Source organism: Notamacropus eugenii, chromosome 1, assembly GCF_028372415.1.
Source record: "Notamacropus eugenii isolate mMacEug1 chromosome 1, mMacEug1.pri_v2, whole genome shotgun sequence".
Lineage (NCBI taxonomy): Eukaryota > Metazoa > Chordata > Mammalia > Diprotodontia > Macropodidae > Notamacropus > Notamacropus eugenii.
This window is the reverse complement of record NC_092872.1, coordinates 324,466,589-324,492,812: the sequence shown is the minus strand read 5'-3', so window position 1 is coordinate 324,492,812 and position 26,224 is coordinate 324,466,589. Positions and strand designations below refer to the sequence as shown.

The following is a 26,224-nucleotide window of genomic DNA, read 5'->3' as shown; positions in this document are numbered from 1 at the left end:
GTTCAACCTCTTTGTCTTTTCATTTCTTTCTATCTTTATTTTCACTTGCTTCGCCTTTGCAGTTCCCTATTCCTAATAAAAGACACAGCAAATCACAAAGAAGTTATAACTAATCATAGCTTCATAGAAAGCAAATTAGAAATTAGAAAGAGCTTAAAGAAATAGAGAAGTTGTGTAGAACAATACCTAGCATCTGTGGGTAAAAGTGGATGGGAAGGGGCAGTTTAGCTTTCACTATACTAATGCTGATCTCAAAGAAGTGACAACAGCTAGTTTCAGTTCTTTCTAACGATCTTCCATCAAGGTTGTTTGAAGATTTTGGTTGCTAGGACCAAGTGACCAATACCCACACTCTACTCTCTGAATTCTAATGGCAAGGTCTGCAGGTGTTTCTCTTCCTCTCCCAAGTACCATTTAGTTGCTATTAATAATCTCACTCCAAACCCTGAATTTTGAACGTAGCTACTTCGTGTCCACTTTCTTCCTATCCTATAGGCACAATCTTCTGTAAGCATCTCTTTCCCAGGGCAGAAAGAAAACAAGGATGTCTTACCAGGATCACAATTACCAGAATTCACAGTTAGGTTTCAGAGCCTTTCCTTCCACATAAACTAAGTCTGAATACTCCATTATGTTGTTTTAAATTACTTAATTATTTATCAACTATTTTCTGTAGCTCTACAACCAAAAATACTGTTTTTCTTCTTCCTGAAACTTTTCCTTTTACTTTCCATTCATTCTTGTAACACTGACTATGCTGGCCCTGCCACTGCCTGAAAGTCAGATAGATTAAAGTTTACTCCTTACCCAATGTTCTCTTGTAGCTTTAAGAGGGTTGGTAGTGTCTAAGCTCTCTTCAAATGACTCCAGCCCCTACCAATGGTATTCCCTCACTTATAGGTGTGGGTTGCCTGCAACCAGGTCCTATTTAACCATTTCCTTTTACAAAGATATATTTATTTCAAAGATATAATCACAAATTTCACGCAACAAATGAGATGTATAATTCACACCTATCCCCATACCACCTCACTCTCTGGGAAAGAGGAGTAGATTACGTTCATAGATCAACACAGGTCCTATTGAACACAGTCCCAAGTTCCAAATCCACCTAGGGCTCAAGTCCCAGTCAGACTTCCCTCTAGGGTTGGCTGGCTGTGACATCCCACAGGCAATCTTAGCTCCAGTGTCACTATGGCTTGAATTCTGGGTCCAGCGGGAATTATCACAGTACTTGAAACTGAGGAGGACAAATGAAAAAGAACAACCCAAAAATGCTCAGGCCCATTTCTTGGAGCCAGGATAAAAGAGAGGAGGGAGAAAAGGATCTCCCTTGGGCTATGGGAGAAGTGTGGTCTTCACACTTTGGAAGCAGCAGGAAAGATTAAGTAGGAAGAGAGAATACAGAAAAGAGAGTAGTAATTCTAGTCTGGCTATTTTAAACAATGTAACCTTTTATGGATACGTAACCAAACAAAGCAGGCTATATCCACTTGTAGGAAAACTTGTCAGATGTTCTGGGCAGGTCCAGGGCAAGCCCCTTAAATTGACTATATATTCAGTAACTTGACAAAGCAAAAATAGTTTTTTCTTCTTCCTAAAAAGTGTCCTTTTATTTTCTATTTACTCCTTATTCATCTTCTCTCTTGCAAAATGAACCATGGAAACTCAGGGGAAAAATATGTGCTTTAGGAGTATCATTTTGATAGTTGTGTGGAAGATGGTTTGGAAGGAGGTGAGACTGAGTCAGGCAGATCAATTAGGAGTCTATTACAATAATCCAGACAAGAGATGATGAAGGCCTGAATTAGACTGGTGCCCAATATACTAGACATAAGGGTTTGGTAGAAAGATATTGTGGAGAGAAAAGCGATGGGACTTGGACTGATTGGATATGGAGAATAGAGAGAAGAGGAGAATATGATTCCAAAATCATAAACCTGGACAACGGAACAAAGTGTATGCCTGCAAAAGAAATGGAGAAGTTAGGAAAAGGGATAGGTTTGGGTAGAAAGGAAATAATTTTTACTCTGGACATGTTTGAAATGCCTATAGGATATAAAGGAGGAGATGTCAAGTAGTCAATGAATGATACAAGACTAAAGAGGAATGAGGGATGAATTCACAGATTTAGGAGTTATCTGCATAGAGATGATAATTGGAACCACAGGATCTGATGAAATTACTAAGGAAGTTAAGGAGAAAAGAAGAGGGATACCAGAACAGTGCTGAGGTGCTTCTAGGGAAAAGGGAGGAAAATGAATGATCATCCAGAAAAGAGGATCAAAAATCATCAATTAGATCAAAAATCAGAAGTACAAATAGTTATCAGAGGATTGATAGAGTTTCAAGGTCAGGCAAAAGCTTGGGATACAGGGAGAATAAGTATGAGACAGTTTGTCACATACTCTGTCTTGTGGGCAATATACCTGTTTTTATGTATACAAGGTTCACCAAAGGCAATTCATCTTGCAAATTCAGGGACAGAGTAAAGACTTAATTCCACCACCAAAAGCAGAAAGTTCCATAGTCTCTAACTATTGCAATGCATTGAATCCGAGGAATCATAGCATGTTCTGAGACATTCTCTTCCTTACCATTCTATGTTGGTCCTTGGTACAGGCAATGTTTCCTTCAATATAACTGCAGAGAAATCTTTGACTTATTTTAAGTGATCATGTCACAGATTTATTTTCCTCCTTTCTTTTTTTCTTCAACATTTTATTGTGTTTCTTGAGATTTCTATATACATTTTTTCTCTATCAAAACATGGTTTTCCCATTCAGTAAAGGGTTGATCAAGGCCAATCCATTTTGAAAATTCAGGGAAAGAGAAAAGTGTTAAATCCACCACCAGTTGAAGAAAGCTCCCCAGTCCCTAGCTATTGCAATACATTGAATACAAGAAATGAGATCAAGTTCTGAGAATTCCCCATCTTTACCATTCCATGTGGGTCCTTAGGAGAATACAGAATATTCCCTTCAATATAACTCCATAGAATCCTTTGACATCTTGTAGGGAGTCATTAAACATCTTTATCATACTCCTTTCTCTTCATTTTTGTCATTGGATTGTATTTCTTAAGATGTTTGTAGACATTTTCTTTATCAAAACATGTTTTTCCTATTCAGTCAAGGGTTGATCGAAGGCTAACTGTTTTGCAAATTCAAGGAAAGAGAAAAGATTTAAGTTCACCAACAAATGCAGAAAGCTTCACAATCTCTAGCTATTGCAAGGTATTAAATGTGTTGAATCAATGCAAATTCTGAGAAATTCACATCCTTATCATTCTCTGTGTGGTCTTAAAGGAATAGAAAATATTCCCTTCAATATAACTCCACAGGAACCCTCCACATCTTGCATTTGGTCATTGCATGTCTTTATCTTGTTCCTTTCTCTTCATCATCTTCATTATGGCATGCTTCTTAAGTTTTATTTAGACTTTAGACATGAAATGATCACTTGAAATAAGTCAAAGGTTTCTGTGGAGTTATACTGAAGGGAACATTTCCTATAGTAAGGTTCAACATGAAATGGAAATGATGGGAATTGCTCAGAACTTGCTTTGATTCCTTGGATTCAATGCATTGCAATAGCTAAAGAATGTGGAACTTTTTGCTTTTGGTTGTGGAGTTGACTTTTCCCTTTTTCTGAATGTGCAAAATGGGTTGGCTTCGGTTACTGCTTGGTTGAATGGGAAACCTTGATGGACAGGGGAAACCTCTAAGGAAAAGTTGAGAAACATGATACAATGAAGAAGATGAAGAGAAGGAAGGGAGATTAGGATGTTCCTTGACCATCAGCAGCATGTCCACAAATTCTGTGGTAAGCGTTGGTAAACAGAACTTGCTTGGATTCCTTAGATTCAGTGCTTTGCAATACCTAGAGACGGTGTAGCTTTCTGTACTTGGTGGTAGTTAAGATTTTTCTCTTTCCCTGAATTTGCCAAGGGAATTGGTTTTGGTCAATCCTTGACTGAAGGGGAAAACTATGTTATGATATGGAAAATGCCTACAGAAATCTTAAGAATCATGATATAATGATGAAGATGAAGAGAAGGGAAGAAGATAAAGATGTTGAATAACCACCTGAAAAATATTGAAGATTTCTGTGTAGTCATAATTAAGATAATATTTCGTATTCCATTTAGGCCCAACAGGGAATGGTAAGGATGGGAATTTCTCAGAACTTGCATTGATTCATCACATTCTTTGCATTGCAATAGCAAGTGACTGTAGGGCTTTCTGCATTTGGTTGTGGACTTAAGTCTTTCCCCTTTCCCTGAATTTGTAAAATGGATTGGCTTTGATCAACATTGACTGAATATGAAAACCATGTTTCAAAAAAGAAAAAGTCTACAGAAATATTAAGAAGCATGACATAATGATGAAGATGAAGAGAAAGGAGGATGATAAAGATGTTGAATAATCACCTAGAAGATGACAAAAGTTTGCGGAATTATATTAAAAGCAACATTCCCTAGTCTCCTAAGGACCAACAGAGCATGGTAAGGATGAAAATGTTTTAGATTTTGCTTTGATTCCTTGGATTCAATACACTGTAATAGCTAGAGACTATGGTGCTTTCTGATTTTGGTGGTGGAGTTAAGACTTGTCTCTTTCCTTCCATTTTCAATGTGGATAGGCTTTGGTCAACCCTTGACTGAATGGAAAAATCATGACTGGATACAGAAAAACCCTAGGAAACAAAATACGATGAAAAATATGCAGAAAAAAGAGGAAGATTATGATGTTCCTTAACTGTCCACAATGAGTATAAGAGATCTGTGGCATTACATTGAAGGCAACATTCCCCATTTGCTTAAGGTCCAACACAGAACGATAAGTATGTGAATTTCTCAGACCTCGCTTTGATTATTTGGATTCAATGCATTGACATAGTTAGAGACTGTGGTGCTTTCTGCATTTGGTGGTGGAGTTAAATCTTTTCTCTTTCCCTGAATTTGCAAAATGGATAGGCTTTGTCAACCCTTGACTGAATGGGAAAACCATATTTGGATGGGGACAATGGCTAAATAAAACTTAAGAAACACAATACAATGAAGAAGATAAAGAGAAAGAAGGAAGATTACGATATTCCTTGACTTCCTGCAAGCTGTCCAACTGTTCTTCGTGTTCTACTGAAGGGAATATTTCTTATTCCCATAAAGACCAACAGAATGGAAAGGATGGGAATTTCTCAGAACTTGCTTTGCTTCTTTGGATTCAATGCATTGCGATAGCTAGAGACAGTGGAGCTTTACACATTTGTTGGTGCAGTTAAGTCTTTTCTCTTTACCTGAATTTGCAAAATGGATTGTCTTTGGTCAACCTTTGACTGAATGTGAAAACCATATTTTGAAAAAGAAAAACACTACAGAAATCTTAAGAGTTGCAACATAATGATGAAGGTGAAGAGAAAGGAGCAAGAAAAAGATGCTCAGTGACTATCTGCAATATGTCGAAGATTTCTGTAGTTACATTGAAAGGAATATTCCCTATTCCTCTAAGACCCAAGGCAGAATGGTAAGGATGGGAATTTCTCAGAACTTGCTTTGATTCCTTGGATTCAATTCACTGTAATATATAGAGACTGTTAAGCTTTATCCATTTGTTGGTGGAGTTAAGATTTTCCATTTTCCCTGCAATTACAAAATGGATCACCTTTGACCAACCCTTGACTTAATAGGAAAACCATGATTGGATAGGGTTAAAGACTAAAGAAAACTTAGGAAACATGATACAATAAAGAAGATGAAGAGAAAGAAGGATAAAGATGATGTGCCTTGACTTCTTGAACTCTGTCCAAGTGTTTTGTGGTGTTATTTTGAAGGGAATATTCCCCATGTGCATAAGGTCCAACATGAAATGGTAAGGATGTGAATTTCTCAGAACTTTCTTTGATTCCTTTTATTCAATGCATTGTAATAGCTATAGACTGTGGAGATTTCTCCATTTGGTGGTTGAGTTAAGACTTTTCTCTTTCCTTGCATTTACAAAATGCATTTGCTTTGGTCACCCTTCAACTGTATGGGAAAACCATGACTGGATAGGGAAAAAGTCTAATGAAATTTAAGAAACACGACAAAATGAAGATGAAGAGAAGAAGGAAGATTAAGAGGTTTCCTGACAGTCTGCTGTATATCCAAGTGTCCTATGGAGTTACATTGGAGAAAACCTTCCATTATCACTCAAGGTCCAACATAGAATGATAAGAATGGGAATTGCTCAGAACTTGCTTTGATTCCTTGGATTCAATACATTGCAATATCTAGAGACTGCAGAGCTTTCTGAATTTGATAGTGGAGTGAAGATTTTTCTCTTTTCCTGAATTTCCAAAATGTATTGCCTTTGATTGAACTTTGACTGAATAGGAAAACTATGTGTCAATAAAGAAAAAGTCTACAGAAACCATAAGAAACACAATATAATGATGAAGATCAAGGGAAAGGAGAATGATAAAGATATTGAATGACTACCTTAAAGATGTCTACGGTTTCTATGGAGTTATATTGAAGGGAACAATCCCTATTCTCCTAATGACCAACATAAAATTGAAAGGATGAGAATTCCTCAAGACTTGTTCTGTTTGCTTTAACTCAATGCATGCAATGGCTAGTGACTATGGAGCTTTCTTCCTTTAGTGCTGGAGTTAAGACTTTCCTTTTTTCCTGAATTTGCAAAATGAGTTGGCTTTGTTCAACCCTTAACTGAAAGGGAAAACTAGCTTTTGATAGGGAAAAGTCTAGAAGAATCTTAACAAACATGATATGAGAAAGAGAAAGAAGGAAGAGTAAGATGTTCCTTGATGGCCCACAAAGTGTCCATGAGTTCTATTGGGGACCATTGAAGGAAACCTTCCCTAGTGGCATAAGGCAAAACAGTGAATGATAAGGATGAGAATTTCTCAGAACTTGCTTTGCTTCCTTTGATTCAAAGGAACCATTACAATTGAGAGAGGCATTAGAGCTTTCCACATTTTTTGGTGGAGTAAAGTCTGTTCTCTTTTCCTGAATTTGTAAAATGGATTGCCTTGGGCTAACATTTGACTGAACAGGAAAACCATATTTTCATAAAGGAAAAGTCTACAGAAATCTTAAGAAACACTACATAATGACAAAGATAAAGAGAAGGCAGGATGATAAAGATGTTGAATGATCATATACAAGATTTCAATTGTTTCTGTGGAAACAATTGAGGGGAACTTTCTCTATTCTCCTAAGGCCTATGATAGAATGGTAAGGATGGGAAATTCTCAGAACTTGCTTTGATTCGCTGGATTCAATGTATTATAATATCTAGAGACTGTCAAGCTTTCTGCATTTGGTGGTGGAGTTAAGACTGTACTGTTTCCCTGAATTTGCCAAATTGATTGGCTTTTGCCAATCCTTGACTAAATGGGACAACCATGTTTGGATGGGGAAAATGGTCTAAAGGAAACAAGAAATATGATACAATGAAGAAAATGAAGAGAAAGAAGGAAGGTTAAGATGTTACTTGACTGCCTGCAACATGATCAAGAGCTCTGTGGAGTTACATCGAAGGACAGCTTCCCTATTCACATATGACCCAAAAGAGAAAGGAAAGGATGGGAATTTCCCAGAAATATCTTGCATTCCTTGAATTCAATGCATTGCAATAGTTGGAGACTGTGGAACTTCCCACATTTGTTGGTGGAATTAAATATTTTCTCTTAATCTGAATTTGCAACATGGATCACCTCTTGTCAACCCTTGACTAAAAAGGAAAATCTTGTTTCAATAAAGAAAAATCTACACAAAACTTAAGAAACAATATAATGATGAAGAAGAAGAGAAAAGAGGAAGATAAAAATGTTGAATGACCCCCTGCAAGATGTTGAGTTATACAGAAGGGAATATTCCCTATTTTCCTAAGGCCAAATATAGAATGATAAAGATGGGAATTTCTTAGAATTTCCTTTGACTCCTTGTATTCAATGCATTGCAGTAGCTAGAGCTTGAGCTTTCTCCATTTGTTGGTGGAATTAAGACTTTTCCTTACCCCTGAATTTGTAAAATGGATTGGCTTTAATCATCCCTTGACTGAATGGGAAAACCATGATTGGAGAGGGAAAAGTTCTAAAGAAAACTTCAGGAACATGATATAATGAAGAAGAGAAAGAGAAAGAAGGAAGAGTAAGATGTTCCACTAATTCATTGTTGGTGGAGCTGTGAGCTCATCCAACCATTCTGGAGAGCAATTTGGAACTATGGCCAAAGGGCTACAAAAATGTGCATACCCTTTGACCTAGCAATAGTGCTTCTAGGATTGTATCCCCAAGAGATCATAAAAATGGGAAAGGGTCCCACATGTACAAAAATATTTATAGCAGCACTCTTTGTAGTGACCAAAAACTGGAAATCAAGGGGATGCCAATCAATTGGGGAATGGCTGAATAAATTATGGTATATGAATGTAATGGAATATTATTGCGCTATAAGAAATGATGAACAAGAAGAGTTCAGAGAGACCTGGAAAGACTTATATGATCTGATGCTGAGTGAAAGGAGCAGAACCAGGAAAACTTTGTGCACAGCAACGACCACAGTGTGTGAGAGTTTTTTCAGTAGACTTGGAACTTCATAACAATGCAAGGACTTAAAAAAAAAATTCCCAAAGGTCTTCTAAGGCAAAATGCCCTCCACATCCAGAGAAAGAACTATGGAAGTCAATCACAGAATGTAGCAGATCTTTTTTTTGTGTGTGCATTATGTTTTGGTTTGTTACATGATTTCTCCCATTCATTTTAGTTCTTCTACACTGTATGACTATAGTGAAAATGTATTTAATAGGAATGTATGTGTAGACCCTATATAGAATTGTATGCTGTCTCAGGGAGGTGTGGGGTAGGTAGGGGGAAAAAAATCTAAGTTATATGGTAGTGATTGTAGAACACTAAAAATAAATAAAATTAATATAAAAAAAGAGTAAGATGTTCCTCGACCACCAGCAACTTGTTCACCAGTTCTCTGGAGTGACATTGAAGTAAACTTCCATATACACATATAGCCCAACATAGAATGGTAAGGATGGGATTTTATCAGAATTTCCTTTGATTTCTTGGATTCAATGTATTGCAATAGCTAGAGACTGTGAAGTTTTCTTTATTTAGTGGTGGAGTTAAGATCTTTTCCCTGAATTTGCAAAATTGATTGGTTTTGGTCAACCCTTGACTGAATGGGAATACCAGGTTCTGATACAGAAAATGTCTACAGAGATCTTAAGGATCTTGACATAATGATGAACAACAAGGAGGAAGATAAAGATGTGCAATGACCACCTGCGATATGTTGAAGATTTCTCTGGAATTATATTGAAGGGAACATTCCCTATTCTCCTCAGGCACAAGATAGAATGGTAAGGATGGGAATTTCTCAGAATTTCCTTTGATTCTTTGGATGTAATACATTGCAATAGCTAGAGATTGTGGAGCTTTCCACATTTTTTGTATCAGTTAAGTCTTTTCTTTTTCACTGAATTTGCAAAATGGATCACTTTGGCTAACCCTTGACAGAATAAGAAAACCATGTTTTCATAAAGAAAAAGTCTACAGAAAACTTAAGAAACCCAACAATGAAGAGAAAGGAGAAGTGTAAAGATTTGCAATGGCCACTTGCAATATGTCAAAGATTCCTACTGAGTTATATAAAAGGGACCATTCTCTATTCTCCTAAGGCCATGATAGAATGGTAAGGATGGACATTTCTCAGAACTTGCTTTGTTTCATTGGGTTCAATACATTCCAATAGTTAGAGACTGTGGAGAATTCTGTATTTGGTGGTGAAGTTAAGACTTCCATTTTCTGGAATTTTCAAAATATATTGCCTTTGGTCAATCTTTGACCGGGAAAACCATGTTTGGATGGGTCAAAAGTCTAAAGAACGAAGACGATGAAGAAAAAGAAGGAAAATTAAGATGTTTCTTCACTGCTTATAATGTGTTCTTCAGTTCTGTGGAGTTACATTGAAGAAAAGCCCTATTTGCATATGGCCCAAAATAGAATAGTAAGGATGTGAATTTCTCAGAACTTCCTTTCATTACTTGGATTCTGTGCATTGCAGTAGCTAGAGACTGTGGAGCTCTCTGCATTTGTTGCTGGAGTTAAGACTTTTCTCTTTCCCTGAATTTGCAAAATGCATCGCCTTTGGTCCAGCCTTGACTGACTAGGAAAATTATGTTTTGGTAAAAATAGTTTACAGAAATCTTAAGAAACATGGTAAAATTGTTGGTGGAATTAAAACTTTTTCCTACCCCTGAATTTGCAAAATGAAGATGAAGAGACAGGCAGATGATAAAGATGTTGAATGACCACCTGCAAGATGTAGATGGTTTCTGTTGTTATTTTGAAGGGAATATTTCATATTCTCCTAAAGCCCAAGATAGAATGGTAAGGATGGGAATTTCTCATAACTTGCTTTGCTTACTTATATTCAATGCACCACAATAGCTAGAGACTGTAAGGTTTTCTTCATTTAGTGGTGTAGTTAAGACTTTTCTCTTTCCCTGTATTTGAAAAATGGATTGCCTTTGGTCAGCTCTTGGCTGAATGTGAAAATCATGTTTTGAGAAAGATAAAGATTATAGTAATCTTATCACAGCATAATGATGAAAATAAAGAGGAAGGGGGGAGATGAAGAGGTGCAAATATCATCTGCAATATGTGGAAGGTATCTGTGAAATCATATTGAAGGGAACACCACCTATTCCCCTAAGGCCTAACACAAAATGGTGGGCAGCTAGTGGTGCAGTGGATAGAGCACCAATGCAGGAGTCAGGAGGACCTGAGTTCAAATCTCACCTCAGACACTTAACACTCACTAGCTGTGTGACCTTGGGCAAGTCACTTAACCCCTAATTGCCTCATCCTGGGTCATCTCCAGTCATCCTGATGAATATCTTGTCACTGGATTCAGATGACGCTGGAGGAGAAGTGAAGCTGGTGACCTTTACAGCCCTCCCTCACTCAAAAACAAAGTCAAGTGCAAGTCATGTTATTATTTCTCTGATGGCATGGTGTTCTTTGGCAATGAACGACGAACACACACACAACATAAAATGGAAAGGATTTGAATTTTTCAGAAATTGCATTGAGTATATCAGATTCAATGCATTGCAATAGTTAGAGACTCTGGAGATTTCTGCATTTAGTTGTATCATTAAGACTTTAGTTTGGTTTAGTTTGGTAAACCCTTGACTTAAAAGGGATACCAGGCTGGGATAGAGAAGAATCCTACAGACACCTTCAGAAAAATGATATAATGCATTAGATGAAGAAAAAGGAGCAAGATAACTCTGTATACTGACTATTGACAACATGTTGAAGATTTCTTTTCAGTTACTTTGAAGCAAAGCTTTCCTATTCTCCTATGGAGCAACATAAAGTGAAAAGGATGGGAACTGCTCATGACTTGCTTAGATTACTTGGATGCAATGTTTTGCTATAACTAGTGACTCTGGAACATTCTGCTTTTGGTGGTAGAGTTAAGACTTATCTCTTTCCATAAATTTGCAAAATGGATTGGTCAACCCTTGACTTAAATGGGATACCAGGTTGGGAAAAACCCGAAAGAAATCTCAAGAAACGTTAAATGAAGAGAAAGGAGCAACCCCCCCCCCCCCCGCCAAAACAAAGCCATATCCTGATCACCTACAATATTCTGAAGGTTTCTGATGAGTTACATTAAAGGAAACCTTCCATATTACCCTGAAAAGGATGGGAATTGCTCATGACTTGCCTGGATTCCTTAACTTCAATGCCTTACTATAGCTAGGGACCATGAAACTTTCTGCATATAAGTGGTAGAGTTAAGATTTTTCTCTTTCTGCAAATTTGTGAAATGTAATCTTTTGGTCAACCCTTGACTTAAGTGGGATACCAAGTTTGGATAGGGAAAAATCCTACAGAAACCATCGTAAATATGATATAATGCATAAGATGAAGAGAAAGGAGCATGATCATGTTATATCCTGACTACTTACAAAATGTTTCAGATTTCAGTTGAGTTACATTGAAGGAAACCTTCCCTATTCTCCTATTGACCAACATTAAGTGGAAAGGATGGGAATTGCTCATGACTTGCTTGGATTACTTGAATTTTATGTACTATTATAGCTGGAGACTCTGGAGTTTTCTGCATTTTATGGTGGAGTTAAGACTTTTTCTCTTTCTCAGAATTTGCAAAATGGATTGGATTGGTCAACCCAATAAGGGAATATCAGGTTGGGATAGGGAAAAATCCTATAGAAATCTCAAGAAATACAATGTAATGCATTAGATAAAGAGAAAGGAGCAAGATGAAAGCTGTATCCTGATGACCTATAACATGTTCAAAGTATTTGTTGAGTTACATTGAAGGAAACTTTCCCTATTCTCCCCTGGACCAACTTAGAATGAAAAAGATGGGAATTGCTCATGACTTGCTCAGATTCCTTGGATTCAATTCCCTGCTATAGTTGGAAAGCTTGGAGCTTTCTCCATTTGGTTGTGGAATTGAGACTTTTTCTCTTTCTGTGAATTTCCAAAATAGACTAGATTAGTCAATCCTTGATTTAAATAGGTTACCAGGTTGGGATCAGAAAAATGCTATAGGAGCCTCAAGAAACATGACATATTCCATTAAATGAGGAGAAAGCAGCAAGATAAAGCTGTGTTCTGATCACCTACAACATATTCAAGGTTACTGTTGAGTTACATTGAAGGAAATCTTGCATATTATCCTATGGACCAACATAGATTGAAAATGATGGGAATTGCTTATGACCTGCTTGGATTCCATGAATTCAATGCCTTGCTATAGATAGAGACCCTGGAGCTTTCTTCATCTGGTGGCAGAGTTAAGATTTTTCTCTTTCCGCAAATTTGCAAAATGGAATCATTTGGTCAACCAATTTAAGCAGAAAACCAAGTTGTGATAGGAGAAAATCCTACTGCAGCCACAAGCAACACTATATAATGCATTAGATGAAGAGAAAGGATCATGGTAAAACTGTATCCTGACCACCAACAAGATGTTCCAGATTTCAGTTGAGTTACACTGAAGGAAACCTGCCCTCTTCTCCTGTTAACTAACATGAAGTGGAGAGGATGGGAATTGCTCTTGACTTGCTTGAATTACTTAAATTTTATGCATTATTATAGCTGGAGACCAAGGAGTTTTCAGCATTTTGTGGTGGAGTCAAGACTTTCCTCTTTCTGGGAATTTGCAAAATGGATTTGATTGGTCAACCTTTGGACTTAAATGGTATACCAGGCTGGGATAGGGAAAAATCCCAGAGAACCCTAAAGACAGATGATGTATTACAACAGATGAAGAGAAATAAGTGAGGAATAGCCATATCCTGATCACCTATAACATGTCCAAAGTTTCTGTTGAGTTACACTGAAGGAAACCTTTTCTATTCTCCTATATACCCACATAAAGTGAAAAGAATGGAAATGCTCATCACTTGCTTGGATTCCTTAGATTTAATGCATTGCTATAGCTAGAGACTCTACAGCTTTCTGCATTTTGTGGAGGAATTGAGTTTTCTCTTCCTTCCTGGGAATTTGCAAAATGGATTGCATTGGTCAACTCTTGACTTCCATGGTGTATCAGTGTTGGAATAGGGGCAAGTCCCAGAGAAACCACATGAAACCCAATGCAATCCATTAGATGAAGAGAAAAGAGCAAGATAAAGCTGTATCTTGATGACCTACAACATGTTTAAGGTTTGTGTTGAGTTACATTGAAGGAAACCTTCCCCATTCTCCTCTTCAACTTAAGAGTGAAAAGGATGGGAAATGCTCATGACTTGCTTGGATTCCTTGGATTCAATGTCCTGATATATCTAGAGACTGGAGTTTTCTGCATTTTTTGGTTAAAATTTTTCTCTTTCTGGGAAGTTGCAAAATGTATTGGTTTTGGTCCACCATTGACTTCAATAGGAAATCAGTTTGCGATAGGGAAAAATACTATAGAAACCTCAAGAATCACAATATATTCCATTAGCTGAAGAGAAAGGAGCAAGTTAAAGCTTCAGCATTCCTGACCACCTACAACATTTTCAAGGTTTATGTTGAGTTACATTGAAGGAAGTCTTCCCTATTCTACTATGGACCAACATAAAGTGAAAAAGAAAAAGGATGAGAATTGCTCTTGATTTGGTTGGATTCCTTGGATTCAATGCATTACAATAAGTAGAGACCTTGGAGCTTTCTGCATTTAGTGATGGAGTTAAGACCATTCTCTTTCCATGAATTTGCAAAATCAATTCTTTTGGTCAAACCTTGGCTTAAGTGGGATGCCCTGTTGGGATAGGGAAAATCCTATAGAAACCACAAGAAACATTATATGATGGCTTAGAGGAAGAGAAAGGAGCAATATAAAGCCATATCCTTGCACCAAAAGAAAAAGATAAGGATGCAAATTTCTCCTAATTTGCTTAAATTCCTTGGATCCAATGCATTACTATAGATATACACTCTGGGGCTTTCTACATTTGGTGGTGGAGTTAAGACCTTTCTCTTTTTTTCAATGCATAAAATGAATTGATTTGGTCCCCTATTGACTTCAAAGGGTTACAACATAAGGATGGGGAAAAATCCAATGCAAAGATAAAAAAATACCATATAATGGATTAGATGAAGAGAAAGAAGCAAGATAAAGCTGTATCCTTACAAACTTCTACATGTTCGATGTTTCTGTTGAATTATAGTGAAAGAAACCTTCCTTATTCTCTTATGGATGAATAGAAAAAGATAAGGATGTGAATTTCTCATGACTTGTTTGAATTCTTTGGAATCATTGAATTGCTATAGATAGAGACTCTGGAACTTTCTACATTTGGTAGTGGAGTTAAGACCTTTCTCTTTTATTCAGTTCACAAAATGGTTTGCTTTGGTCCCACATTTACTTCAATGAGTTACAATGAAAGGATGGGGAAAAATTCTATAGAAAGCTCTAGAAACATTATATAACACATTAGATAAAAAGAAAGAAGGAAGAAAAATGAGTGTCCTTACCAGCTTCAATATATTCAATATTTCTGTTGAGTTACATTGAAGGAAACCTTCCCTATTCTACAATGGACCAACAGAAAAAGGTAAGGATGTGAATTGCTCATGACTTGCTTAGATTCCTTGGAATCAGTGCATTGTTATCCATAGAAACACTGGACTTTTCTTTATTGGATTGGGGGAGTTAAGACAATTTTGTTTAGGTGAATTTAAAAAATGGATTTGTTTGGTTCCCCACTGAGTTACATGGGATACAAGGTAAGGATGGGGAAAAATCCTATGGAAAGCTCAAGAAAGAAGTTGTAACACTTTAGATGAAGGGAGAGCAGCAAAGTAAAGCTACATCCTCACCAGCATTAACATGTTGAATGTTTCTGTTCAGTTACATGGAAGGAAACCTTCCCTATTCTCAATGAACCAATAGAAAAAGATAAGGATTTGAATTGCTCATGACTTGCTTGAATGCCTTGGATTCAATGCATTGCTACAGATAGAGACTGAAGCTTTCCACATTTGGTGGTAGAATTAAGACCTTTCCCTTTCTGTGAATATGCAAAATAAATTGACTTAGGCCCCCTCTTTGCCTTCAGAGGAGTTATCTTGAAAGAAAACTTCCCTATTCTCCTATGCACCAAAAGAAAAAGATAAGGATGTAAATTTCTCCTGACTTGCTTAGATTCCATGGATTCACTGCATTGCTATAGATAGAGACTCTGGAGCTTTCTACATTTCATTGTTCAGATAAGACTTATTCTTTGAATTTGCAAAATGGATGCATTTGGTCACCCATTGACTTCAATGACTCTGGAGCTTTCTACATTTGGTGGTGGATTTAAGACATTTCTCTTTTTTCTAATTTGCAAAATGGATTATTTCAGTCCCCCTTTCACTTCAATGGCATACAACGCAAGGATAGGGAAAGATCCAATAGAAAGCTCAAGAAATACCACATAATGCATCAGATGAAGAGAAAGTAGCAAGATTATTCTGTATCCTGGCCAGTTTCAACATCCTCTTTGTTTCCATTTAGTTTCTTTGGATGAAATCTTTTCTATTCTCCTTTAGACCAACAGAAAAAGACATGGATATGAATTTCTCATAATTTGCTTGAATTTCTTATATTCAATGCATTGCTGTAGATAGAGACTCTGGAGCTTTCTACATTTGGTAGTAGATTTAAGACTTTTCTCTTTTGGTGAATTTGCAAAATGGATTGTTTTAGGTTAAAGTGTTTCTTTAGTATTTAATTTTTCTCCAGTTACATGTAAAATTTTTTTAACATTTGTTTTTAAAACTTTGAGTTCCAAATTCTCTCCCTTCTCTCGCCCCACTCACATTGAGAAGTCAAGTAATTACACAGAAGTTATATATGTGTAGCCATGCAAAATATAATAAGTGTCATGTTGTGAAAGAAAACACGGACAAAAAACTCAAGACAGTATATTAATGCTCATTTTTTCCACATCCCCTCAAATATTTGTCATTTACCTTTTCTATAGGCCTTGAGTTTTGATGCTGTTATACCTATGTCTCTCCTTCTAACTCTCAAAGCAAATTTCTGTTAGGGTAGACACAGTGGAAGTTTACCATTGCAATAATGGATCTAATAGTTATTAAATTAATACTAAAGCATCTGAAATATTTTAATAAGATGTGTGTGGGATAGCATGACCCTCCCCCCACCTTACTCAAATTGACTGCTCAGAGGTGTCTCAAAGTAAAAACAGAAAATATCCTTTATTTGGTTCTCAGGAGAAGCAGGTGGTCCCTTCATCAGTAGAGCTGGAGTTGGGAGGCCCCTTACAGAAACTGAATGGCAATTTATATAGACCCTGACTCAGAAGTCCACCTCCCACCACTGACCATTATTCTCATTGACTGAGAAGCAAGGTTTTACATTCTAGGCATGAAATCTAACTAATACCTTTTGGAATCCAGTTCGAATTTCCCGCTCCCAGACTGTTACAAAGCCCACTACAAAGCCCAGGAAAATACACGTCATCACATGCAAATTAGGCATTGAAAACATATGCAAATAAAACATTGACAACTCATGTAAATTGGGCATTGAGAACTTATGCAAATCAGGTGGACCAAAGTGAGGACTGCACATATGCAAATTAGGTATTGAGGAGTTAGTGAGCCATAGCCAATCATTGATCCTAATGCACTACATAGCCTTATATGGAAATCACCTGACTGGAGGAATCAAAACCTGGCCTAAGGTCTCTTCTACTCTAGGGAGGAGTCGCATACCCCTGAGACTCTGTTCCTTTTCAGATGCAAGTGCAAAAGATCTTGCTCTTTTGATCTGAATTTGTCATCACTTCATGGCCTAAGCAAGAGTTAAATTAATGCTTGAACTTGTCATAAGATTCAATTCCTGAAGTATCTCATTCTTTCAGAATGATATGAATGCAATTAGACAAAGGTAAACAAGCTTGTGCAACAGAAATATAAATCTATGAAGTTACGAGGTTAAACTCTTTTGTTTGTTTTTTAAGGAACAGGATTTCAGTTGAGATAGTTATGCGAATGAAGAGTAGTAGCTTTTGAACTATCTTGCATCACCTTAAAAGGAAATGTGATTTTACTTATGTTTTTTATTTAATCTAGGATTAGAATATGTGTAGAAATACATGCAACCTACTTAAGAGTAACCTTAAAGATGTTTCCATTGTTTAAAGGGAGTGTGAGAGCAATATTCTGTGTTTATTTGAAACATGGTTAATAACTGAACTTGTTTTACTATAGACAATGTTTCATATAAGCTGTTCTCTATACAATTTGAGGTTATTATGTTTACAAATCCAAGTTTTTTGTTATTTGTTATTAAGCACCTTGAAGCAAAATCATTTGTGTAATGTTTAACTTAGGAATGAAAAACCATTTACTTAGCATTAGTAAAGTTTTAAAATTGATTATACAATGTATTTCTATATCCCATGTCAGAACCTTTTGTTACAAACGAAGTTGATCTGGCACTTTTAAATGAATTCATTTATTTGCATTGGAGTTTATCTTCTTATAAAGAGTTTTCTGTTAACCAGGAGTAACAGTAATATTGTTCAATAAAGAACTGAATGACAATGATCCAAGACAATCACAAAGGACTAATGATGAAACATATTATCCACTCCCAGAGAAAGAATTGATATTGATTGGAGACTGAAGCATTCTATTTTTCACTTTTTCCATTGTTTAGTCTTCTTGTACAAAATAACTAATATGGAAATGTTTTACATCATTGCACATGTATCATCTATATCTGATTACTTACCAACTCAGGGAGAGGGGGTTGGAGGAAGGGAGGTATAGAATTTGGAATCAAAACTTTAAATAAACATTTTATAAAAATTGAAAAAAAAAGTTCTGTTATTCATCAGCAGCATCTCATGTCACGAGTGGGTAAATGAATAATGCCAAGTATAAAAATTGGATTCTAATTTTCTGTTTGTACCTGAGTTTCCTATACACATAACAGGACAATAAGGCAACCTGATAATGTAAATTCCCTGGTCTAAAAGGCTCCAAATTTGATTTTCTAGTAACAGAGACATAAGGTTTGAGTTAACTTCCATTATCTGACCTAGTTATTGGCAAAGTAAATTTAAACTCATATTAAGATCAATTTTGCAGTAAATTTTTAGCAGAAAAGAGAATTTCTAAATGTTACCTCAGACAGAGAAGAACTACTCTGAGACCATACCCCAACCACAGGGCTGCATCAAATGTTTCCAGAGGAACAGATGAGACACATCAACGAACAGACAATGCTATTGCTGTTTACCTTTTCCCTTATGCCTTTTATCTATAAGGTCTACTTTTCAAAGAGTATTGCCCACTTTGATTTTGTCAAAATGTTATCAAAGAGAATGGCCCCTTCTGTTTTGTCAAAGCTCCATACATTTTTCCCTTTTCCCCTTTGTCTCAGCTCATAAATTCCTTAGTTAAAAATCCTTGATGAAGTGTTTGTCATATCAGTCAGTGATTCATTGAGGAGTCCACATCTCTCAAGGGAATCAAATGGGAGGATCAGAGAAATGATTATTAATAACCAATGATTTGGGGAGATCCAGAGTTCTTTCCTTCTAAAGTTCTGATTTTAAAAAATTTAGTCTCTTGAAGAATACTATTGATAATGAGATTGGACTAACTCTCTTGTTCAAGACTCCACAGGTTTGGGTTGGGCATACATTTTTTGAATAGATGGCCCAAGGCTACAGGTGCTCCGGGTATAAGATAAGACTCTCTGTCCAAGGGTGACATGATGTCTCTCTCAACCCCTTATTTTAACATAACTCACCTTCTGTTGTGTTAACGAATCAGAGCTGATTGCCACTTTTCTTCCAGAAGAACATATAAGCCCTGAGACTGCTGCCAAGATTGGCTTTGGTCTAAAAGAGAAGGCCAAGTGATCATCCTTTTATTAATAACATATTGGCATTATTAACAAAATGATTAAATTACCCAGAAACTGTGTCTCTCAAACCTTTTTAATTGTCACAGGTTCATTTCAGTAAATTGTATAGGAATCTTCTTGAAAGCTTTCCAACTCTTTTTTGAAAGCCTGTCCTTTGATATCTAATGTAATACTCATAGGGCCCGATGTTGCCTCAGCCTCAACATAAATGAATGGGAGTTCATTATCCTGCTTTCCTCTAAAACTAGGCCAAAGATATACAAGCAGAGAATGTTTCATTACAAATGGATGAAATTCCACAGAATTCTGGAAATCTACTATCATTCAGAGAACTTATTTGACTTCCTAGATCCTCACTATTCTTTTCATTGTGTTCACCTATTAAATAAAATCTCATCAGATTTTGTTTGCCTCATTAGTGTTATTCTCTGTTAGTAAATGTTCTACCGAAGAAAATCCTTTCTGCCAACTAAGGGAAAGAGAAATATTTTAAGGGGAATTAAAATGTTAGAAATTCCACAGTTTAGGCTTATTGTAATATAATTACAATATTAAAAATTATAATTACAAATGTAATATAATTAAATGTAATTCAATGAAACAAAACAAATCTTGATGAAATATAATCTTTCCCACTCAATAGTTTACCTTATAAGAAAAGCTTTCTCCTTGTAGTAACTATATATGTGCATGTATGCATATATGTGCATATATACATGTATGCACATATGTATGCATATGTGCACATATACATGTATGCATATATAACACATGCATGTGTGTATACATGAATGAATATTCATTCATTCACTGTCCTAACTTGTAAAGGTAATCAAACAACACAAAATGTATTTTATACTATTCTTTCTCCTAACATAAGTCTTAAGCATCAAGTTCTCATTAATCTTTCCAATGCAAATGAAACATTGAATTCAATGTCTTTTAATTTATTCTGTGTTGAATATGTTTATTTCTTTTTTAAAGATTGCAGTTTTGATTACAACTTCCCTATTTACTCTGATTCTATTGGGTAAAGATCTTTGGACACCTTTGTTTGGATCTCTTTGTTTTTAGTGTAATGATTTGCTATCAACAGAAAAGAGTCAAAACCCAAGCAATCAGTACTGAACCATGAGGATTAGAGCAAAAGTCCCTTTGTAAATTTTATTTTAAGGTACGGAAAAATATTACTTCATTCTAGGACATTATATAGGAATCTTCTTGAAAGCTTTCCACCACTGTTTTTAAAGGCTGCGTTTTGACATCCAGTATAAGACTCATAGAGAACAATGTTGCCTTAGCCTCAATGTCAATGAATCTAGGACTCTGCACAGCTCTGTCCCATGATTAAATGTGATTCACTTGCAAGTTAAGACATCACCCTGCTGATATCATTCATCCTCTTTGAGAACCAAGGATGAACAACAATCTGTGAACAGTAGTAGCTGCCAGCTGGGTGGGTACCTAACCATCCAGTTTCCAGCTGGGCAATGCTGCTATTCCTTCCTCCACAACCTTTTCTTCTTTCTCCTCTTTCTCCTCCTCCTCCTCTTTTTCTCCCTTTGTCCCTATGGGGAGTCATAACCTTACATATAGGTTCTCTGTTTAAATGAATATAAATTTTGATAGCTTATACTTCCCAAGGTATCTTGAGGTTTAGGGACTAGATTTTTTTCTTCCCTTTTTATTTAGTCTATCATTATTTTTTCAAAAATTTGGGACAACTAACTCTTTTGTCCCATGTAGTTTTCATTTATGATTTCTCTACATATAGCTCTGGAAAACCAGGCTTTGATAAAGCACATTATGATTAAAATGGATCTACTTGACTATGCCTTTAAACCCCAAACACTGGCTTTCACTGATTAGCTAGAAAGATTGAAGCTCAAACCTCTCTTGTTCTTTGTTTGGATTTTGATGACTCAGAGTGAGGGTAGATAGTAATTGTTTCTGTTCTGGTTAGAAACGCTGAGGGTCTTCGCCTCCCAGATAGATTCTTTAGTGAAAGCAAACTAGGCCATTTTTTTGGTCTCAGTTCTTACTTAGCCTTTAATTACTGAATGGGCATTGCCTCAGACAAACTGAGACTTGGGAAAGACCTTACTTTAAAAAGGTCAAGATCTCCCACTTCATAAGGAGCCATCTCCAGTCATCCTGACCTATGTTTTGCTACTGGACTCAGATGGCTCTGGAGGAGAGAGTCAAGCTGATGACTCTGCACAGTTCTGCCTCACTTAAATCCAAATCACTTGCAAGTCAAGACATCACCCTGCAGATTTAATTGGCATTTTCAAGAAGTAAGAACAAACAACAACAACAAAAATAACTTGGGGGAGTCTTACCTTACTTTTTCAGTTCTCCTTCACCTATCAAATGCAGGCTATTATCTTAATGATTCCCCCAGAGACAAACACAGACCCACATCAAAAAAAAGTACAGAAATCACTTGCTTGGGAGAACGTCCTACTGTACTTTTTTATTTACGTGTCTGTTTCCTGCTGTGCTTGGAGCATAATTTTTTTTTACTCAGTGCCACACCCAATCCTGGTTTTAGGTTTAACTGTTTGAAAATTTGCTCCCCAGAAGTCACACTTTTTACAAAGATTTGAATAGCCTCATAACTTGCCTCTTTCATCAAAGCCCTCTTGCAAACTCAGGATGCTTAATGAAACTTTACCTGCAAGAAATTTTGGACCACTCCTGTTTATTTATTCTAAAATTAAGAGTGGGAATGAAATGCCCAGGCTGCAATCTCCAAATGGACCCTGAAATTCCTCAGGCAGAACCCCATCCCTGCTAGATCACTTTAAACAAAAAAGCTTTTCTCAGAGTCTGCTTTGGCAGAGTCTTCCACAGACTCTGTGTACCTCAAAATACTCCATATGCCTGGATTGAATGGGTCTTGCCAATAGACCTTCACCAAATTCTATAGATCATTCTTCTGATGGGAAGAGCAAAAATTAGAGAGCTGCAACATCAAAAACAGATAAGTAGACACAGAGCATATGAATTTACCCAGCTAAAATGTAATTACTGGTCAGATCACACTAACAAGCTTCCTCTTGTAGAGGAATTCTCCATTTGGGCTCAAAATATGGGGAAGTTTTATTTATTAAGAATCTAGAATGTGGGGTGGAGCCCAGATGGCAGAGTGAGAGCAACGACTCACCTAAGCTCTTAGACAAACTCCTTCGATGTCTCTAAAAAGAGAAGCTGACCAAATCTTAGAGGTGCAGAATCCAATAGGAGACAGACTGTGGCAGATTCACAGCCCAGGATGACTGGAAGGTCGATGGGAAGGATCTGTTCCACAGGGGTGAGCCCACAGCACACAGCACAGTGCATCCAGTGCAGTGGAGTGGGAGGGCCCCAGGGAAAACTGAGACAGCAACAGGTGGAAAATTGAACAAATGGAAAAGGGAGTACAAAAATTAACCGGAGAAAATAACTCCTTAAAAGAAAAAATTGGACAGATGGAAAAGGAGATGCAAAAGTTAACTGAAGAAAACAATTTGACAAAAATTAGAACTGGGCAAGTAGAAACTAATGACTCTATGGCACAGCAAGAATCAGTCAAACAAAATCTAAAGAATGAAAAGATAGAAGAAAATGTAAAATATATAATTAGAAAACAACTGACCTGGAAAATAGATCCAGGAAAGAAAATTTAAGAATTATTGGCCTGCCAGAAAGCCACAATGGAAAAAAAGAGTCTGGACAATATCTTCCAGGAAATCATCAAGGAAAACTGCCCAGAAGTATCAGATCAAGAAGGCAAAATAGTCATCGAAAGAATCCACTGTTCAGCTCCCGAAAGGGATCCCAAACTCAAAACCCCAAGAAATATCGTTGCCAAATTCCAGAACTATCAAGTAAAGGAGAAAATACTACAGGCATCCAGAAAGAAACCATTCAAATATCGAGGAGCTACAGTCAGGATCACAAAGGACCTTGCAGCTTCTACATCAACAGACTGAAGGAATTGGAATCCAGTATTCTGTAAGGCAAAGGAGATGGAACTACAGCCAAGGATCAACTACCCAGCAAAGTTCAGCATAACATTTCAGGCAAGGAGATGGTCATTCAACAAAGTAAGGGATTGCCAGACCTTCCTGACAAAAACACCAGAACTTAATAGAAAATTCGATCTTCAAATGCATGTCTCAAGAGAGGCATAAAAAGGTATACGGGGTGTGGGGGGGAAACTTGTTACTCAATTTGGGCAAACTGTTTACCTCCCTATAAGGGAAGATGATACCTGTTAATCTTGAGAATTGTATATCTATTATGAAATATGAAAGGTATATACATAGAGGGAATGGGTATAAAGTAAATGACATCATGTTAAAAATATGATTTAAGCATGTGAAGGGATTGTAACAGGAGGTGTGAAAAGGAAGAAGCAGAAAATGGTAAATTACATCACAGGAAGTACAAAATTATAGTAGAGGGAAAGAGGGAAGGGAGATGAGAATTGTTTGAGAGGTACTTTCATCTGATTTGGTTCAAGGAGGGAACAATAAACTTAAGTATACAATTCTAACTAACTCTATAGGCAGTAGGAGGGAAAACGGGAAGAAAGGGGAGGGGAAGCTAAAAGGGAGGGAAGAAGCAGTAAGGGTAAAGGGGAGTAAAAGGGAGGAGGGCTAAAAGAAGGGAGGGAAAGCTTCAGGAGGTGGTGGTGAAAAGTGAAAACTATTGAGGAGGGGAAGGGAGATGAGAGAGCTAAAAGCACAAATGGTGGGAAAGAGGATGGAGGGAAATACACAGATTGTAATCATAACTGTGAATATGAATGAAATGAACTCTCCCATAAAATGGAGACAGATAGCAGAATGGATTAAAAGCCATAATCCAACAATATGTTGTTTACAAGAAATACATATGAAACAGGGGGATACACATGGGGTAAAGGTCAAAGGTTGGAGTAGAATATATTGTGCTTCAGCTGATGTAAGAAAAGCAGGAGTAGCAATCCTAATCTCAGACAAAGCAAAAGCAGAAATAGATCTAATCAAAAGAGATAAGGAAGGAAACTATATCCTGCTAAAAGGCACCACAGACAATGAAGCAGAGGGCAGAGCCAAGATGGTGGAGTAGAGAGACGCACATACTGGTAGCTCTTCCCCCACAGCCCATAAAATACCTGTAAAGAAAGACTCTTAACAAATTCTAGAGCAGCGGAAGCCACAGAACAACAGAGTGGAGGTGATTTCCAGCCCAGGGTGGCCTGAAAGGCTGATGGGAAATGTCTGTTGCATCAGAAGTGGAGTGGGGCCCAGCCCAGCTTTGGCCTGTGGGTGTGGCTCTGGGAGGAGGACTTGAGCAGGCCTGGGGGTGGAATCCCCAGTCTTGGAATCCCCAGTTGCAGTAGCAGCACTTCCAAGATCCCTCAACCCACAGGTGCCAAAGGTCAGTGGGAGGGTTTTTTCAGCTGATCTTTATCTCACACTGAATGGCAGCCCTGCCCCTGCAGCTTATCTGAATCTCAGACCCCAGTGCTGGCTTGGCAGAACTGGAGGCAAGGTGGTTGTGAAGACAAATCTCTTGGAGGACCTGAGATCTTACAGACCCTCAGAGTATACCCAACTCTTGACAAAGGACCCAAAAGTCAAGTTAATGGTGGGGAAAATGCCCAAAAAAGGGGGAAAAAAATAAGACTATAGAAGGTTGCTTTCTTGGTGAACAGATATCTTCTCCCATCCTTTCCAATGAGGAAGCACAATGCTTACCATCAGGGAAAGACATAAAAGTCAAGACTTCTGTATCCCAAACATCCAAAATAAATATTCAATGACAATGAAGCAATATCATTACTAAACATGTATGCTACAAGTGGTATAGCATCCAAATTCTTAGAAGAGAAGTTGGAGGAGTTGAAGGAAGAAAGTGATAGCAAAACTACAGTAGTGGGGGACCTCAACTTCCCCCTCTGAACGTGATAAATCTAATCTCAAAATAAACAAGAAAGAGGTTAAGGAGGTAAATAAAACTATGGATAAGGTAGATGTGATAGATCTCTGGAGAAAACTGAATGGGAGTAGAAAGGAATATACCTTTTTCTCAGCAGTACAGGGCACATATACAAAAATTGACCATGTACTAGGACATAAAAACCTCACAATCCAGTGCAGAAAGGCAGAGATAATCAATGCATCCTTCTCAGATCATAATGCAATAAAAATTATAGGTAATAAAAGGCCATGGAAAAGATAAACCAAAAATCAATTGGAAACTAAATAATCTAATACTAAAAAAGGAGTGGGTTAAAGAAAAAATCATAGAAACAATCAACAACTTCATTCAAGAGAATGACAATAATGAGGTAACCTACCAAATCTTATGAGATACTGTAAAAGTAGTTCTTAGGGGAAGTTTTACATCTTTGAATGCCTACATAAATAAAATAGAGAAAGAGGAGATCAATGACCAGGGCATGCAGCTGAAAAAGCTAGAAAAAGAACAAATTGAAAATCCCCAAGTAAATATCAAATTAGAAATACTGAAAACCAAAGGAGATATTAATAAAATTGAAATTAAGAAAACTATTGAATTAATAAATAAAACCAATAGTTGGTTTTATGAAAAAACTAACAAAATTGATAAACCTTTGGATAATTTGATTAAAAAAGAAAGAAGAAAATCAAATTACTAATATGAAAAATGAAAGGGGTGAATTCACCTCCAATGAGGAGGAAATTAAAACAATAATTAGAAATTATTTTGCCCAACTTTATGCCCACAAATTCGACAATCTAAATGAGGTGGATGAGTATTTTAAAAAAT

General features: G+C 36.9%; 1 protein-coding gene across 6 annotated transcripts in view; it reads right to left on the bottom strand.

Moving 5' to 3' along the window:
• BAZ1A (bromodomain adjacent to zinc finger domain 1A) overlaps positions 1-26,224 on the bottom strand; it is a 249,851-nt gene that overhangs the window by 184,857 nt on the left and 38,770 nt on the right. For 4 of the 6 annotated variants that reach the window (XM_072629665.1, XM_072629674.1, XM_072629675.1 and 1 more), the window contains exon 4: positions 19,322-19,412. The exons of the other annotated variants lie outside the window; for them this stretch is intronic. The gene's annotated coding sequence lies outside the window, so the exon portion shown is untranslated. The remainder of the gene's footprint in view (positions 1-19,321; positions 19,413-26,224) is intronic. 6 annotated transcript variants of the gene reach the window in all.